At 45.7% G+C, this 17,290-nt stretch overlaps 1 protein-coding gene across 4 annotated transcripts in view; it reads right to left on the bottom strand.

The window, feature by feature from the left end:
- Window positions 1–2,749, bottom strand: part of SLC23A2 (solute carrier family 23 member 2) — a 78,574-nt gene extending 75,825 nt beyond the window's left edge. For 2 of the 4 annotated variants that reach the window (XM_035117372.3, XM_035117374.3), the window contains exon 1: window positions 2,462–2,710. The gene's annotated coding sequence lies outside the window, so the exon portion shown is untranslated. Of the gene's footprint in view, window positions 1–2,461 lie in introns of all 4 variants that reach the window. The other 2 variants (XM_060276384.2, XM_088670879.1) reach the window with 2 other exon arrangements.
- Window positions 2,750–17,290: the final 14,541 nt, after the last annotated feature.

Genomic DNA, 17,290 nt, shown 5'->3' with positions numbered 1-17,290 from the left:
AAGATTTCACACTAAGCTTCCTATCAACTATGATCTTTAGCAACTACCTTTAAAAAACATGCAAGGGAGAAGACTCTTTTTTTGGAATAGATTGCTTCCAGGGCTGCTGGAGTGCAAGATCCAGCCAACAAGGGCAATTCTGTAGATAAGCATACTGCTTGGACTACATGACATGGTAGGATTCTACACATGAATTGTCTGATGTTCTCTCAATTCCCAGTCAGTAGAGGGCTGCAAAAGGCCAATCTATTATTTGCTCTGCCACCACTTCCCATGGTCATTCAGTTCGTGCCCACCTCCCCCAAATGCACAAATCTAAATAGTCAGTCCACACCCACACTCAGTATTTGTGCTGAGCTTTTGTTCAGCATTTCCAGTCCTGCGGAGTCTCCAACTGTCCAGTTCAACAAGGACTAAAATGAGGACTAAAAACTGTCCAGCAACAGAACACTCATTGACCCAGAATCCTTGAGAGACAATGCAATCAATTATGACAAGGAAAAGCAATTATTTCAGTCATTCAAAGCAAATTCATTGATTGTTTCATCTTCCGCTTTTCAAGAGGGGACTGAGCATTCAAAGAAAATAGCTAGAATAGATAATATAGGAGTAGATCAAGGTTGTGTTCCAAGCTTATCTTTGAAGGGCAGGGGAATACCTATGTCAATTTCAAAATGAAGGGATGAAAAGTGAGCAAGCATATACTCCTTTGGCAGAATATACTATCTTTTAAGAATACAGTAAGTGTATGGCTTCAGCAACATTAGTAGGTATCAGCTACGTCATTCAGTTTTAGAGGAGAGGCTTGAATGATGCTGCTCAATGAAAGAGAGAATAATTAATTCCTTGTCCTCCAATATTTTAACATACAAGAAATACTCTCTAGTTTGAAAGGCAGGCAGCTTATAAGTTAAAGTTACAGAAACACACTATCCCTGCATCAATTTTAAATTAGTCCCAACCAGACAGGGAATGTAGTCTATCACTGCAGGTGAATTAACCTAAATTCTTCACCCAGCCTTATATGTCTGCCACCCATTTTGTTTTGTTTTTTAAAAAAGATGGACATACAAGTGAAAGGGAGAGGTTACACCCATGAGTGCGTTAGGGAGAAAGCATTCATTTTTAATCAGATGGATGATTCTCGCTGGCAACAACCCATTTCAATCCTCTTATCCTTTTCCAACAGTCAATTTGAAGGCAAAAACCCTGCAGTAATTAGCTAGATGTTCGCTCTGGTATCACACAGGGAATGCCTAGAATGCTATTATCAATGTACAAACAAGAAGGGAGCAAAATGAGGCTAATATCTGCTGTAGTAGCAAGGCATTACCAGGGAGACAGAGACAGACAGAGAAACAGACGTGATGGAATGAATATACCATACGATAGCAAGGCTTTTGTAGTTACAGCTACGGAGACAACAAACTGGGTTAATATAAAAATAAACAGAAAGATACTTCAAGTGCCCATAAGTGGAGGAAACGGGTTGCTACAAGTAGAAAGCCAGAACTCAAATCAGCTGTGGGGGCAGGAAGGAAAGAGAACCGGGGGCCACTCACCTCAGAAAGCCCGTGAAAAGGGGCAGAGGGTATGACGGCAAATGCTATAGCTTGGCATGGAGGAAAAATATGTGTATCTAGGCTGCAACCATCAGGGTCTAGTGGGGAGAAGAGGAATGGTAGGATTCCTATAGGCAGAATATGCCTAGGTGGAAAGAAGGGGCAACCGGGGGACCACATTTGTGTGCGCACACACATGGAAATCAATGACTCCAGGCACACAGTAAAGAGGAGTTCTCTGAAGGGTGTGACAGCTGTGCATGCTGCAACTATTATCATTGCACAAAACAGTGTACAAAGGTTAGTATGGATTATTCGGGGGGGGACAGAGAAAAGGGGGGGTTGTAATAACTGCCCCTTATAAACCAGGAGAAGCAAAGAGTAGAAAGAAAGCAAAGTCGTGAACTACTGGTCCAGGTAGCCAAAAGAACAAGAGGTGTAAATTCCGAATATTTAGAGGGGAAGGGCAGAAGAGGTGAAAAAATGGGTTATATTGGGGGGTGGGGAGGTAGGCAGATGCAAAAGGACGTATGTGCGGGATCCACCTTTTGGGGTCGGGGGTCGTTATTCTGAGGCAAGGCGATGCTTGGAGGGGCCGGGAAAGGCCGGCCAAGGGGGGTCCCAAGCGGCGTGTGGGCACCTGGGCGGGCGTGTAGGGATAACGGGGCGGCTGTGGGCCTGGCAGGGCAAGAAGAAACCAGCGATGGAAAGAAACGAAATGAGAAAGGGATGCTCAGGAAGGATGGCGAAGCCGCGGAGGGAAGGAAGGAGCCCAGAAATAACTTGGATATTCGGGGGGGCGAAGCATCTGGGGGGGGGGTTCGGACAGGTGGGCGTGAATGGAAGAATGGGGCATTCCCCCCCCCTTTCCCTATCCGAGCGACCTTCCCTCCCCTCACCTGTCATGGCTGGAAGCGGCTAGAAATGGCGGCGGCAGCAGAGGCCTGGGGTGGCTGCGCTCCCTCGAAGAGCGGCGGAGACTGAGGGAGCGCGAGCGAGGGGACTTCGCGGCCGAGGCATGGAAGAGGAGGAGGAGCAGGAGGCGGCGGCGGAGGAGGAGGAGGTAGGACGCGAGGGCGGGCAGGCGAGCGAGGGCCGCCCCCTCCTCACAAGATGGCGCCTTCCACCGCGGCCCCTCGGGCAGCGCCGGGATTCCTTTCTCGCGCCCCCCCCCCCCCGGCGTCGGCGGCGTCTCGGAAGCGTCGGCGGCTTCTTCTCCCACCCCGCGGCCCTTCCTCGGCTTGGAGGGCAGGCCGGGGATGGAGATAGCGCCGCCGCCGCCTTTGTTCTTCTCTGAGGAGGCTGCTGCGCATAGCTGCCAAGTTTTCCCTTTTCTCGCGAGGAAGCCTATTCAGCATTAGGGAATTTCCCTTTTAAAAAGGGAGAACTTGGCAGCTATGCTGCTGCGCTCGCTGTTCGTTTTCATAAACGGATTAATCCATTTGCTCTCTCTGTGTGTATCTCTATATATTTTTATCTGTCCATCTCTAGGCGATGTACATGAAACGGTAAAACCTATTTTCCATAAAATCCTCGGAGTGGAATAAAGGAACGAGTGGACATGCCTAGATTACGTATTCGGACAGTGTGTGTATATACCGGTATATATGTGTATATGTATATATGTGTGTGTGTGTGTGTGTGTGTGTGTGTGTGTATATATATATATATATATATAATATTCATTTAATTTATATGCCGCCTTATACCCGCAAGTCTACCCAAATACGTTAATTTGACCATATGCACCCGTTTTATTTATTTATTTGTGCTAATTCTTTCCCCTGTATTTTATACAGAATATGTTATATGTGTGTGAGAGGGAATTTATTATTGCATCTGTTGTTTGCCTCAGCCAACATCCTGTACTGCCCCTATTGCCCAACTTCCAGAACATGCACTCAGAAAACTGGGTCTTTCCAATAGGACGCCTGGTCCAAAGCTTTTTAGAGGTGACCTACCTCAATGGAGGTGGAAAAGGGGGCACCTCCTATAAAAACAATTTCTTGGTTCATGGTAGCACCTGACAACTTATGGTTGGGTCTACAGTATATTGATTTTTTAAAAAATTATAGGGCACTTTTTGCCTGGTATTATAGGAATTCTAAGGTCTCATATATAAAAATCATATGTATGTACCGGTATGTTTTTGCCTTGTAGATTTATGATCATAAATACAGTACAGTATATAAACCGCATGTCTGAAATAGTATAGAACAATCCTGAAGCCATTTTGACTCTTCCAGCCACCTCTAAAATTCTCTGCAGTGAGAAAGGAAATGGGAAAACCTCCCCATTGTCTCTTTGCTCACAAATCCTGTCTTAAGGGTGTATTGCGTATGAATAGGGTGAGCCTGTGACCTGGATTCAGGAACTACTGGTAAGTATTTATCATCTCAAAAGGAATGACCAGGCTGGCCAGGTGAAGCAATCAAATGACCATTATCAGTATCCTGCCAGACAGGATTTCCGCTATAGCCCGCCTCCTTCTGTGATGTATGTATGATTTTTTTTGGGGGGGGGGGTCTCAGGATGGGCAACTTCAAAAGTCTATATACCGGTAAGGGACTTACAGTATATTGTTCTGGGACTGGGTCCTTCCTGACTCCTGCATGTGGTTGTGAGCACCCTGTTGCAACAGTTAATAAACATCAGGCTTACTAGCTGCCTTGCTTTTCAATACAGTGGACCCTCTGGATACAATCTTAATTCGTTCCGGAGGCCCATACGTACCCCGAAAAGTCCGCATCTAGAGGCACCGCTTCTGCGCACGCACATGGCGTGTTAGAGCACTTCTGTGCATGTGCACATGGCGAAACCTGGAAGTATACACTTCCGGGTTTGCCGTGTTCGCAACCCGAAAGTTACGTTTACATCGGTAACATAACCCGAGGGTCCACTCCACAGTATTCTCTGGTTGGCCTCTTGTTATTTTCCCCTACCAATAGAGAACCTACTTAAGGACTCTATATGGGCTCATATACCCCATAAGGGGCAGGGAGCAGTTTTTTTCTTGTAACACTGGGAACCATGTGTATACTCCCTTGAGTTACATGATGGAAGAAATCAAGATATAAATGTAATAAATAATACTGAGCAATACATGCCTAGGATCATGCTGTAAACCTCTGGAACATTTTTTGGGGGGTGGGGAATGGAGGAAACAAATAGAAGATTTTTAAAAAAAAAACAGGATGGAAAACAGGAAATGGGAAACAGAAGATAAGAAACTGGGTGCAAATAAATAAATAATAAGAAAAGAATTATGGAATATTAGTAGTAGTAAGCTAGTAAGCATGACCAAAAAGAGCCAATTCACCTGACTCTGCCATTTTAAAAACATTTATCAATTCTGTTTGTTTTCATTTCATGGCTTTTGCAGGTTTAAAAGAAGGGAGAACATGAAAAAATTAAAATTGTACAGAACAGAAAGACTACAAAGCATTTTCTTAATCAAATATTTCATATTTAGGGGGGGCACAAATGAAAATATCTGTTTTACCAATTCACAGATGCACACAGATAAATCACCGCACATGTCAAATCTGTGCCCCCTTAAGAAGATGAAATAGTACTGTTGTGGAAATTTGGTCCCCAAAATGCGCTTCCCTATTAGAGGGACAGGCGCTGATCGGAAGCTCCGGGATTGCGCTTGGTTCGCCTCCGCCGGGAGAATGACAGAGACCACACGTTGCTGTCAGGTAAAACTAACAGATCCCTTTATTGCAAAAATGCAGAACTACAGCTGTAGGGTCCCTGCCTCTGGAAAGAAGGAAGGAACCCCGGGAAATGGTGAAGCCCCTTTTTATACCCTCCTGTCCCTGCGTGAAAATCCCTGGACTGGGAGGGAGGGGAAGGACAAGGAGGATGGGTGGCGATCGGATTAGCTGGGTGGGGAGATGACTTTTTCTTTCAGATGGCGGGATGTCAATTGCTCTTCTCCTGTCGCTGATGGTGCTCCCTGTTGTTTGGCAGGAGGGGCAATCAGTCGAGATGGGTGCAGAGGTGGGGCAGTTCCTGGCGATTTCCGTGGGGTGGAAGTCCGCCCGGCAGGTGTTTTCCTCCAGGCCATGGAAGGGTGGGCTACATTGAGGATGGCATTTTATTTGAATAAAGTTGTTCCAGCTAATCCCTCTATTGTCCGTGTGTCCTTGAATGGGTATAGGGTGGTAGTAGGGCAAGGTTCAGGTGGGTTGGGATCATACAGGGTTCATACAGAAAATATACTTGGAAAACATACCTAATACAGGGATTTCTAATTAAAAGGTAGCAGTCCTGACATATACAGTTCTAAGATATAAAACAGCAATTCTAATACAGAGAGATACTAGCAATTCTAATACAGAGGCAGCGGATAGAGATTTCATGGTAAGAGAACATATAATAGGCTGTATTATTAACTTGAGTAGAAAAGTGTCACTTTGGATTTGGGCGGTTTCCCCCCCCCCTTCTTCTGGAAACATTGTTTTGTTCTGGGAGGAGGGGAGGTGGAGAGGGGAAATGTGTGAGTTTATGCTAACTGTTGTGCATATGCAGATCCTTAAGCCTTCCTTCAGGCAGGGTCTCTCCTAGCGGGAGGGGTGGGGAGACAGGGAAGATGGCATTGAACAGGATTCTGGGTATTGCAGCTGTCAAATTCTGTCACCCCTCTCTGTTCATTAATAATGGTGTCCTGCAACACCCCCCCCCCAATATGATTTTATAACAGTACTGTATCACTAAGATGATACAATTGAGACAAGAGCTGGCTGCTGTTCTCTCTTTTCCAAAAAGTTTAGATTTTTTAAGAAAAAAATTGAGGGAGTTTGATGGTGACAAATAAGATTCCTCCAGAAATCAAAGAACATGTGGCAAGCAGCTCAGCTTCCCTGTCCCTGCCAGCCTCATCTCCATACCTCTATGCATTGGACAGTTTGGGAGGGGAAACCTAAGGTGCATTCTGCTCCTTGTACTAGGGTCTCTGTGTTCCCATGCATAGCTTACAGGGATATAACACTCTCCTTTGAAGTTCTTTCTTCTTGGAGTGCCTTGTTATCATGTCATTAGATCTCCAGAGGAAACTGTCCTTGGTGGCATTTGAAGTTTAGCTCCAGTATTCTTGTTGGTACATGTGAACTGACGGACCACTTCAGAACTGTTATCTGCATTAGTTGCTTGATAAATGTCACATTTCAAACCATGTTGCTTTTTCTATTCAGAGGCTGATCTCTGCAAAAGAAACCATAGTGGATCAGGCTTTGTCAAAAGAGCAGGTTGCTCTCTAGGTCAGTGACACAATCTCCAGCATGTTACAACATTCCACTTCCGCCTTCAAATCTTTGTTGATCTTTCAGTCATTGCAAATAATTTCTTGTTTGCCGAGAGCACGGGTGTCAAACACAAGGCCCGGGGGCCAAATCCGGCCCGCCTGACCTCGTCATGTGGCCCGCCGAGCGCCCCAGCCAGCGGGACCCAGCAGCGGGACCTTGCTGCTGAAGCGCCGCGCCGACAAAGCGCCGACAAACAGCTGGGGCCTGGGGAGCAGCGCTGCGTGGAGCACCCCGACCCACAGCAGGAGAAGGAGGAGGCAGCTTGCCAGGTCAGCGCCCAGCAGCGCCGCACGGAGAGTCCCAAGCCTCTGTGACACAGCAGTGCTCTGTAGCACTTTGAATCCTCCTCCTCCTGTCACGGCTTGGCGCCTGGAAACGGCTGCTGCTGCTGCTTCTGAAGCACAGACAAAGCACCCAGCAGCGCCGCGTGGAGGAGCAGGAGGATTCAAAGTGCTACAGAGCACTGCTGCGTCCCAGAGGCTCGGGACTCTCCGTGCGGCGCTGCCGGGCACCGACCTGGCAAGCCGCCGCCTTCTCCTCCTCTTGCCTCATCTCCTCCTCCTCCTGCCGCGGCTCAGCCTCATGAACGTGAGCTCAGCAGCGGCTCAGCCTCAAGAACGTGCAACTCTGAGGCTTTACGCACGTCTCCTAAAACGGACACCCGCTGCCTCAAGCTGCACGGGAAATGCTTTTTGCCCCTGGGTTCCTTCGCGCTCTTTTCTGGCGCTGAATCAAGGCGGCGATCCCCCCCTTCCCTTTCTTTCTTCCTCTCTCTCGTTCTTATTCTTTCTTTCCCTCTCCTTCCTTCCTTCTTTATCTCTGTCTTCTCTCCCTCTTTCTTTTTCTTTCCTTTTTTATTCCCTTCCTTCTTTCCTACTCTTCTTTCTCTCCCCTCTTTCCTTCCTCTCTCCCTCCTGCTCCCTCTTTTCTTTCTTTCTTCCTTACTTCCTTCCTTCCGTCCTTCCCATCTTTCTTCCTCTCCCTCATTCTTATTCTTTCTTTCCCTCTCCTTCCTTCATTCTTTATCTCTGTCTTCTCTCCCTCTTTCTTTTTCTTTCCTTCTTTATTCCCTTCCTTCTTTCCTACTCTTCTTTCTCTCCCCTCTTTCCTTCCTTCCTCTCTCCCTCCCACTCCCTCTTTTCTTCCTTCCTTCCTTCCTCCACTCCCTCTCCCTCTCCCTCTCCTCAGAAACATAGGATGCTGCTTTATACTTCTGGCCCTTAAACCCTGGAACCAGGAGAACAGCTCCAGTGAGTCAACCTCAGCCAGTCCCTTTGGAGAAGGGGGGTGGCTCACTGGCAGAACATCTGTCCTGCATGCAGAAGGACCCCAGCATCTCCAGGTACCAGTAGCTCTGCAAAGCTCCTGCATGAAACCCTAGCGAGCCTCCACCACCCAGTGCAGTTACCAAAAATCATTTTTCAATAAATTGTACAATAATTGTACATTTGAATATCTACTTGCCATTATTCTGACTATGTTAGTTATTACTTACATTATTACAAAAAACAGTAATAATTGAATGCAGTGACAATAATTTATGATAATAAAGAGTGGACACATAGTCCTACATATACAACCGGCCCTTTGAGGGTGACCAAACTGCTGATGTGGCCCCCGATGAATTTGAGTTTGACACCCCTGGCCTAGAGCTTCACTGCTTTCTCAGTCTTGCTCATAGCTGCCAAGTTTTCCCTTTTCTCGCGAGGAAGCCTATTCATCATAAGGGAATTTCCCTTAAAAAGGGAGAACTTGGCAGCTATTGTCTTGCTAGGACAGTAGAGAGAGCTCTGAAAATCAGATAAAGAGAAAATTTCTAGGTAGTCTGATCTCCCCGAGGCACAGTGCTGCCTAAGGTATCCTGTGCTCATGGGATACATTAACACACTTCTCTGGGCCCCCTTCTTTCTGAAGGGGGTGTGTGCAAACCCAGTTAAGTGGAGAAATGAATGGGGTTCCCACTGCCTGTGACAAACACCCTACTGTTGCCCATAATAAAACAGCTGTCAGCCTGATCCTATGCTGGATGCTTTCCTGGGAGGGGAAAGGCCTATTAAGTGAGACTTAAACCCAGGCAGTGCAAGACAGGAGTGCCTGGCGTGCTATGGTCCATGGGGTCACGAAGAGTCGGACACGACTAAACGACTAAACAACAACAACAACAAACCCAGGTATATATGCATATGATTATAGCCTTTACTGACCACTCCTCTCCCATGCCACTCCCCAAAAAAGAATAACAACAATAAAATCCACATTCCTAGTCTTCCTAATATTGTTGGAAGCGGGGGTGTGTGTGTGTGTGTGTGTTAAGGGAAAGTTTCCATTTCAACCATCCTAGATTTACTTGATTGCTGCTGGAATTTCCCTACTACATTAGTAAGCAAAAAGAGGAAATATTTGAATAAGTTATCTGGCTGTTTATTTTACACATATTGCCCAATGACTGTCAGAGGATTCTATTCAAGTTATTTTGCTTTAGCAGTGAAAGCACCTGTAGCCATTGTTTCTTTTTGAACAGGCACAACCATGAATAATAGTGTAGTTTTTCGCTGCATGGGGACTCTCCCAGCATTACTTTTGTATCCTTTTAATGCACGCCATCTGTAGTGTAGGAGGAGTTATTTTGAATACATCTACACCACCATCTATGCAAACAATACCTTCCCACGCAGCATGCTGTACCATTTAGTGGTGGGGTTTGTGTGCAGGTAGAATTATACTGGCATGAACCACTGTATACATAATTATATCAGACTAGAACTGCATGTAGGGCTACCAAAAAGCAGTTACTTCTGGACTGGGAAGTAAAAATGTAACAGCCTACCATTCCTACAACATTTTAAAAGTCTTCCAGCTTACACTGGGCCATCTCAGTCTGGATAAATATTGATTAGGATGCAGAAATCAAACCCATTGATATACCCAGGTATTGCTGCATGGGCGGCAGGTGGCGCTGTGGGTTAAACCACTGAGCCTAGGGTTTGCTGATCAGAAGGTCGGCGGTTCGAATCCCCGCAACAGGGTGAGCTCCCATTGCTTGATCCCAGCTCCTGCCAACCTAGCAGTTCGAAAGCACGTCAAAGTGCAAGTAGATAAATAGGTACCGCTTCAGCGGGAAGGTAAACGGGGTTTCCGTGCGCTGCTCTGGTTCACCAGAAGCGGCTTAGTCATGCTGGCCACATGACCCGGAAGCTGCGTTGAAGCTGACGTGACAACAATACAGGCTAGAATTGATTACCTGTGTTAAATTATGTGAAAAGACTTCAGTTTCTTTCGGAGGAGAGATTCCCCGCTATGTCACACACAGAACAGAAACAGATCAAATGTTAGAAGGACGGCATTCAACGCCTCTTGTCCCAATACCAATTACAAGATTTTCAGGTGACTAAGAAGATGGACAAGAGGCACTTAAGAGATTGTCTCTTTAGGTCCGATGCAGAAAGGGATCTAACCATGATGGCTTCTACCAAGAGTTTGCCACAGTTCCCACTCATTTAAATGGAGCATACCTGGGCCAGTTACCTGTCAAAGCTCCCACTTGCCATGCTTAGAATTGCTTTCACAGAATTATGATTCCAATCGATGCCCTTGGCTGTGTTGGATGGACGCTACAGCAAGGTACATTATGAAGGAAGACTTTGTCTGTGTGGGCAACCCTGTATGGAGGACCTGTGCCACTATTTATTGCACTGCCCGTTATATATAGACCCAAGAGACCAATTCATAAAACCCCTGTTTCCGAATGTAGCTCACTTGAATAGGGTGGAATAATAATAATAATAAATTCCTTCCAGCAGCACCTTAGAGACCAACTAAGTTTGTCATTGGTATGAGCTTTCGTGTGCATGCACACTTCTTCAGATACACTGAAACAGAAGTCACCAGACGCTTATATATAGTGAGAGGGTGGGTAGGGGTATTACTCAGAAGGGTGGTGGGAATGGGTGATTGACTGACTGATAGCTGTTGACGACTGTTAACGACTGCAATTGGTCTTACAGGAAAAAGCAAGGGGTGAGATGGCTAAAGATAGCTTTATCATGCATAATGAGATAAGAATCCAATGTCTTTATTCAGACCAGGTCTCTCCATGGTTTTAAGCTTGGTAATAAGTTGCAGTTCAGCAACTTCTCTTTCCAGTCTATTTCTGAAATTCTTTTGTAATAAGACAGCTACTTTGAGATCTTATATAGAATGTCCTGGGAGACTGAAGTGTTCTCCTACTGGTTTCTCTGTCTTGTGATTCCTGATGTCAGATTTATGTCCATTTATCCTTCGGCGTAGGTTTTGGCCTGTTTGTCCAATATAGAGACCTGAAGGGCACTGTTGGCATTTGATGGCATACACAATGTTAGAAGATGAGCAATTAAATAGTCCTGGAAAGGGGATTGCTGCTGAGCAATACTGTTGGCAGCTAAGAAGATCAGGAGGAAAGAACTAGATAAAATAGCGGTCAACTGCAAAGTGGATTCGGATATTTAATTTGGCACATTTTACTAGAGAATCTTCTGCTATTCTATTTTATGCAACAAACAATCTTAGTAGTTGTGACCGTGGTTTATATTGTATGTGTGGTGCCTGATGATTTTATGGTTATTGCTGTTTCTCCTTTCGTTATTTTTCTGAATGATGCCATGGGCTATAGCTAGAGCAATAAAAGTCTATGAAGAAGAAAGAGGAAGAAGAGGAAGAAGAGGAAGAAGAGGAAGAAGAGGAAGAAGAGGAAGAAGAAGAAGAAGAAGAAGAAGAAGAAGAAGAAGAAGAAGAAGAAGAAGAAGAAGAAGAAGAAGAAGAAGTAGTGGTGGCTTAATCTGTTGTGAGGCATGCATGCAGGAAACTGATGATATGCAGGCCCCAAAAGTCTTCCTAAAGAGCCAGGTTTCCCTAATATGAAGACCCACAGTGTTGGAGCCTGACATACCTTTACTGAACAGGGTGCCAATCCGTTAGATTGGTGCCACACCTGAGAAGGCTGTGCTTCTAGAACCTGCCAAGGATCAGCTGGTGGAGGCACAAGAAGAAGAAGCCTCAGAGGTTGAATAGAGGTATGAGAGGATGCAGGTGGGAGCCAGTGATCCTCAACAGATTCACATCTATTCCCTGTAGCTATCAAAGAAAGGACCATCCCCTGGAACTGAGCCTGGGGAAAACAGGTGACCAATGTGGATTATATAAAATGAGAGTAATTTGCTCTGCGCAGGCAGCTCCACCCAGGGATGTGGCAGCAGCAGCAGCTGATATTTCGGGTGGCTTTTTAAGGCAGCCCAAAGAGACAGACACCTAGAGGTTACTAAAGTATGAATGCACAAGGTTCTCTTGGAAAGAGAGCATCTAACACACCAGCCGAAACTTGTTGTACCCTAGCTTCTCCTGCTGTGACTTTGCACACTCCCCGTACCCCCACCACTGCTATTTTTGAGATCAAAAGTTCCCAGCCACACTTGGAAGCAGTTGCCACATAAGCAGAGTCTGTTGCACTTCTCCCAAGCTCTATGCAGTTCACCAGCCTTCCTTGTAAGGTGGCCACACCTGGAAAACTTACTGGTTTCCCTGCCTGAGGAGGAGGCAGCTTTGGAGAACTGCCTGGTTACTATGCAGCGCTGGTGGGCTGTGTTTGCCTTAGCCTGCCACAAGCTGTGCACTCAACACCCTTTTGTCCTTCATTCTCTGTCTTCCCCCTTGATATTTTAAAATCATAAATTGTAAAACTATGTCTGCATAGGGTCAGGGTTTCCATGTGATATGGAGAACAGTTGTCAGCAGCGTGAACTTTTAATGCTGAGATTATTCATTTATTTATTTGGCAAGCATCTCTGCTGCCTGTTCAGCATTTCATTTTTAAACTCATGCGTGGTCAGAACGTGAAGGCCTCTTTCCATACACGTGATTTTGAGCAAGGAGATGGGAAGACTAGAAGGTCCAGTTCTAATTTGGATGAAAAATGTTGAGAATCTATATTGCACTTTGGTGTTTAAAGAGTTTCACATAATGGTCAAAGGCTGTTGGTAACAGGTGACTGTTTATATCACTGGAGGATGCACAAGCAAATGAGCCTGCAATAGCTGATTGATAATAGAATCATAGAATTTAGAGTTGGAAGGGACCCCGAGGGTCATCCTATCCTGCAATGCAGGAATCTCAACTAAAGCATCTATAACATATGTCAATCCAACCTCTACTTTAAAACCTCCAAGGAAGGAAAGTCCACAGTGTCCTGAGGAAGTCTGTTCCAATGTCGAACAGCTCTTACTGTCAGAAAGTTATTCCTGGTGTTTAGTCAGAATCTCCTTTCTTGTAAATTGAAGCCATTGGTTCAAGTCCTACTCTCCAGAGCAGAAGAAAGAAAGCTTGCTCCATCTTCCATGTGACAGCCCTTTAAGTATTTGAAGGTGGCTATCATATCTCCACTCAGTCTCCTCTTTTCCAGGCTAAACATGCCCAACTCCCTCAACCATTCCTCATAAGGCCTGGTTTCCAGACCCTTGATCATCTTGATTACCCTCCTCTGCACACTTTCCAGCTTGCCAAGATCCTTCTTAAATTGTGGTCCCCAGAACTGGACACAGTATTCCAGGTGTGGTCTGACAAAGACAGAATAGAGCGGTAGTATTACTGCCCTTGATCTGGACACTAGACTTCTGTTGATGCAGCTTGGAATAGCATTAGTTTTGTTTTTTGTTTTTGCTGCTGCATCACACTGTTGGCCCTGTAATAACATTTGTCACGACTCCTTTACCCAGCAGTGATCTAGACACAGAGTTGGAGGCTGCAGGGCCACCAGGTGATGAGATGGGTCTGGGTCAGAGCTCAAAGCTGACTGCGGGAGATTGTGTGCCTGAGACAGTTGGGCAAGAACTCCCAGAGGGAACCTCCAAGACCACAAGGACCTATAGAGCCTGGATCCTCATGGGCACCTTCCCCTGAGCCAGAAGAACCAGATGCCTCCCACCAAATATCAGGAGGGAGGCTATGGAAGGAAGGAACGTACCCATTATCTTCACATTATCTTCAGGGCAGAATATTAGCCCTTTAAGGCTCTTAAGTTCTCTCAAGGAGGTGGAACCTGGAGCCAGAGGCATAAAACTCCCAATCTTTGCTAGAACAGGTTGCTCAGTTGGAGTTGTCCATGGAGCAGCAGCCTTGCCTGTTTACCTTCCCCAGTGGACCAGAATGCAATATCAGCAGTGGCTTAGTTTGCAGGGATATGTGGAATAGATTTAATGCTGTCATTTGTTTGGCTCTTATTTAGTGGTCCACTAAAAGTAAAGGTAAAGGGACCCCTGACAGTTAAGTCCAGTCGTGAACAACTCTGGGGTTGCGGCGCTCATCTCGCTTTACAGGTCGAGGGAGTCGGCGTTTGTCTGCTTCCTGCAGACAATTTTTTCCAGGTCATGTGGCCAGCATGACTAAGCCACTTCTGGCGCAATGGAACACCGACACCAGAGCAGCACACGGAAAAGCCATTTACCTTGCCACCGGAGTGGTACCTATTAATCTACTTGCACTTATTGGCGTGTTTTCAAACTGCTAGGTTGGCAGGAGCTGGGGCCGAGCAATGGGAGATCAACCCATCGCGGCGATTCGAACCGCTGACCTTTTGATCGGCAAGCCCAGGGGTCAGTGGTTTAGACCACAGCGCCACCCACGTCCCTGGTGGTCCACTGCTGCTCTTTAATTGTTCAACCTTAGGCCTATAGCTTTGCACACAGAAAGTCCCAGGTTCAATCCTCAGCTAGTGCATGTGTGTGAAATATAAAGAGTTTTGGGTGGATGATCCTGAACTAGAGACAAAAAGGTTTGACTCATTTGGGTGGTGTGAGGGGCAAGGGGTATCGCGAAGCCCCTCCCCTCCTGAGTTCCAGCCCAGCCCAGAGCACGACTGAGAGCAGGGAAAGATCCAGCTCAAGTGGGGAAACAGGAAGTGGGGTCCAAGGCTCTGGCAGGGTAGAAGAGCCAGCGTCCCAGGTGGGACAGGAAGGAGGAAAAAAGGGGGGCAGACCCATCCCCCCAACTCCGGAACTTCGCAGAAAACGTCGGGGGAAGAGGATGGGGCTCCCCAAGTTGTTATGCTGGCGCAAGACGCGCCAAACGCCATTCGGAGGTTCTGATTAAAGCTGAAAAGATGTGTCTCTGTAAATAGCTCTACCTTTAGCACTGTAAATACGCAGCACCAATAAAAAGATAAAATGCAGAGCGGTGTAGAGTCGTTACTCTGAAGTAGTCCCATCCGGCCACTGTGACAGGTGGGGAACCTTAAGAAAGGAAGGTTTGGGTGTTGAGGATGATCCAGAAGGACAGAGAAAGTGTGTGTTTGTGGGTGGAAGATTCTGGGAGAGAATGGTTTGTGGTTTGGTGATCGGGAGTAAGAAAGTGTTTGTGTGATTATCATAAATGCAAGTAAGTTGGAGACTGATTCTGAGAGAGGGGAGGATGGTCATTTTGTGAATACTGAGTGTCTCCATGATTGACATTTTGTGGTGATGCCCACATCGCTTTTTCAAAATTCCAAATGTGCCCTTAGCCCGCCCCCCCAAGTTGGAGATTTAGTATTTTCTTCTTTATGTCCTTAAACACTTAGAATGTTTATATCAAGAGTAGGTCACATCACTTCCTTAAGATTTAAAAATATTCCATTAAAATCCCAGTGTTCTAAGATGGTTGTTTTCTTCTTTTTTATACAGTAGCATTATCGAGGTTTTTAAATGAAGTGACACACTTAACTCATGAACATAACTTCCCCATGATAGATTATGGATGGTTCCAGCAAAATACTAGATGCAAGAACAGTCTCAATTACATTAGAGCAAAATAATTCATCATGGAAGGAACATAAACCCGCATGCTCTTAGCACACTCCATTTGTTAAATGTCTCGTCTCAGAAATAAACTTTGGCCTGTGGGTCTTTTCTTGCTTTCTTTGGAACAATTAGCAACAACCTCTGCATGGACTGTGAACTGCATCCAATACGCCAGTTCCAATGAGCAAGGCTTTTGAAATGCATGCGTACAGACTGTAGCAAGGTGCCTCCAGGTGAGGAACAGCCAGGATAATCTATTAAAAAAAAACACAGGTCCTAACTATTATTGAATTGAACCAGTGCATTTTCAAGTCCTGTTTATAACGTAGTGCAAAACCAGCACCATTAAAGCAATGGCCAAATGATTTTAAACACTCTTTGCAGCTGTTGTGGTAATACCGGTACTTCTGAAGCTTACTCAGCTTCTCCAAGTGGTGACATGTTCCAAGAGCAAAATGCTAAGATAGATTCCGTTTTCTTTGAAAGGATGTCACTGGAGGCTTTTGTTGCTTTGTAGCATTTTTATTTATTTACTCAAATATACAAGTGTCAGGCACAGCTAAGCACTCTCAACAGGCAGCCCAAGCCTCTGAAACGAGAAGCTTCCTTATACACAGACACTTGGGGTCCATCTCAGTGTTGCTTAGATTGACTGGCAGTGGCTCTCCAGGGCTTCAGACGGCAGGGCTTTTCTCAGTCCTACCTGCATATGCTCTCAGGGATCAAACATGGAAATGCCTGCATGCTCAGTAGATGCTCTGTTACTGAGCTAGGGCAGCCAGCAGCCCAAAATGTTTTTAGTGTTTAGTGTCCAAACTCAGCTTTCTCTTACTCTCTTAGCTATCTTTTCCAGTCTCACTAAAAACAGCTCTCTCTGACTCAAACTGCAAGGTGGTTGTTCTTTGCTTTTTTTGTAACCCTGTTTGCACGGACAGTTGCTAAGATTGCATTGTCCTTAGGTACCGGTAGTAGTGGGGAGATAAAGGTGTTTCATAGCCATTCAGAAGACTTTGCCTTGCTACTGGCAGGGTTACCCTGATATTGCATCTTCCTAGTGCTGCACCAGCCTAGCACTTTGTCCTGTTGAAGCAAAGGGGAATTTAGAGCCTATCCTGATCGACCAGGCATAACCCAAAGGTAGGATCACATCCTGTGAAGAATCACAAACTTGTAGAGTTAGAAGATATCAAAAGGGTCATCTAGTTCAACCCCTTCAATGCAGCAATCGCAGCTAAAGCATTCCTGACCAAGGGCCGTCCAGCCTCTGTTAAAAACTTCAAATGAAGGAGAGCCCACCACCTTCTGAGGGAGTCCATTCCTCTGTCAAACAGCTCTTACCATCAGAAACTTCTTCCTAAGATTTGTCAGAATCTCCTTTCTTGAAATTTGAACCCACTGGTTCAGGTCCTCCCCTCTGGACCATGTGACAGCCTTCTAGATATTTGAAGATGGCTATTCTCTTTTTCTTTTGTGTGTGTGTCCTTTTTTAAAAAAATGTAATTTTTATTCATTTTTGCACATATTTTCCAAACATAACATCCTATCCAATACAACATAACAAACCTTCGGCTATCACAACCTGAGACTTCCGTCAATCTTGACTAATGGTTTTCTAACT

This window comes from Zootoca vivipara, chromosome 6 (assembly GCF_965207765.1).
Source record: "Zootoca vivipara chromosome 6, rZooViv2.hap1.1, whole genome shotgun sequence".
Lineage (NCBI taxonomy): Eukaryota > Metazoa > Chordata > Lepidosauria > Squamata > Lacertidae > Zootoca > Zootoca vivipara.
Note: the sequence above shows the minus strand (reverse complement) of the source record. Positions and strands in the feature narration are given on the sequence as shown.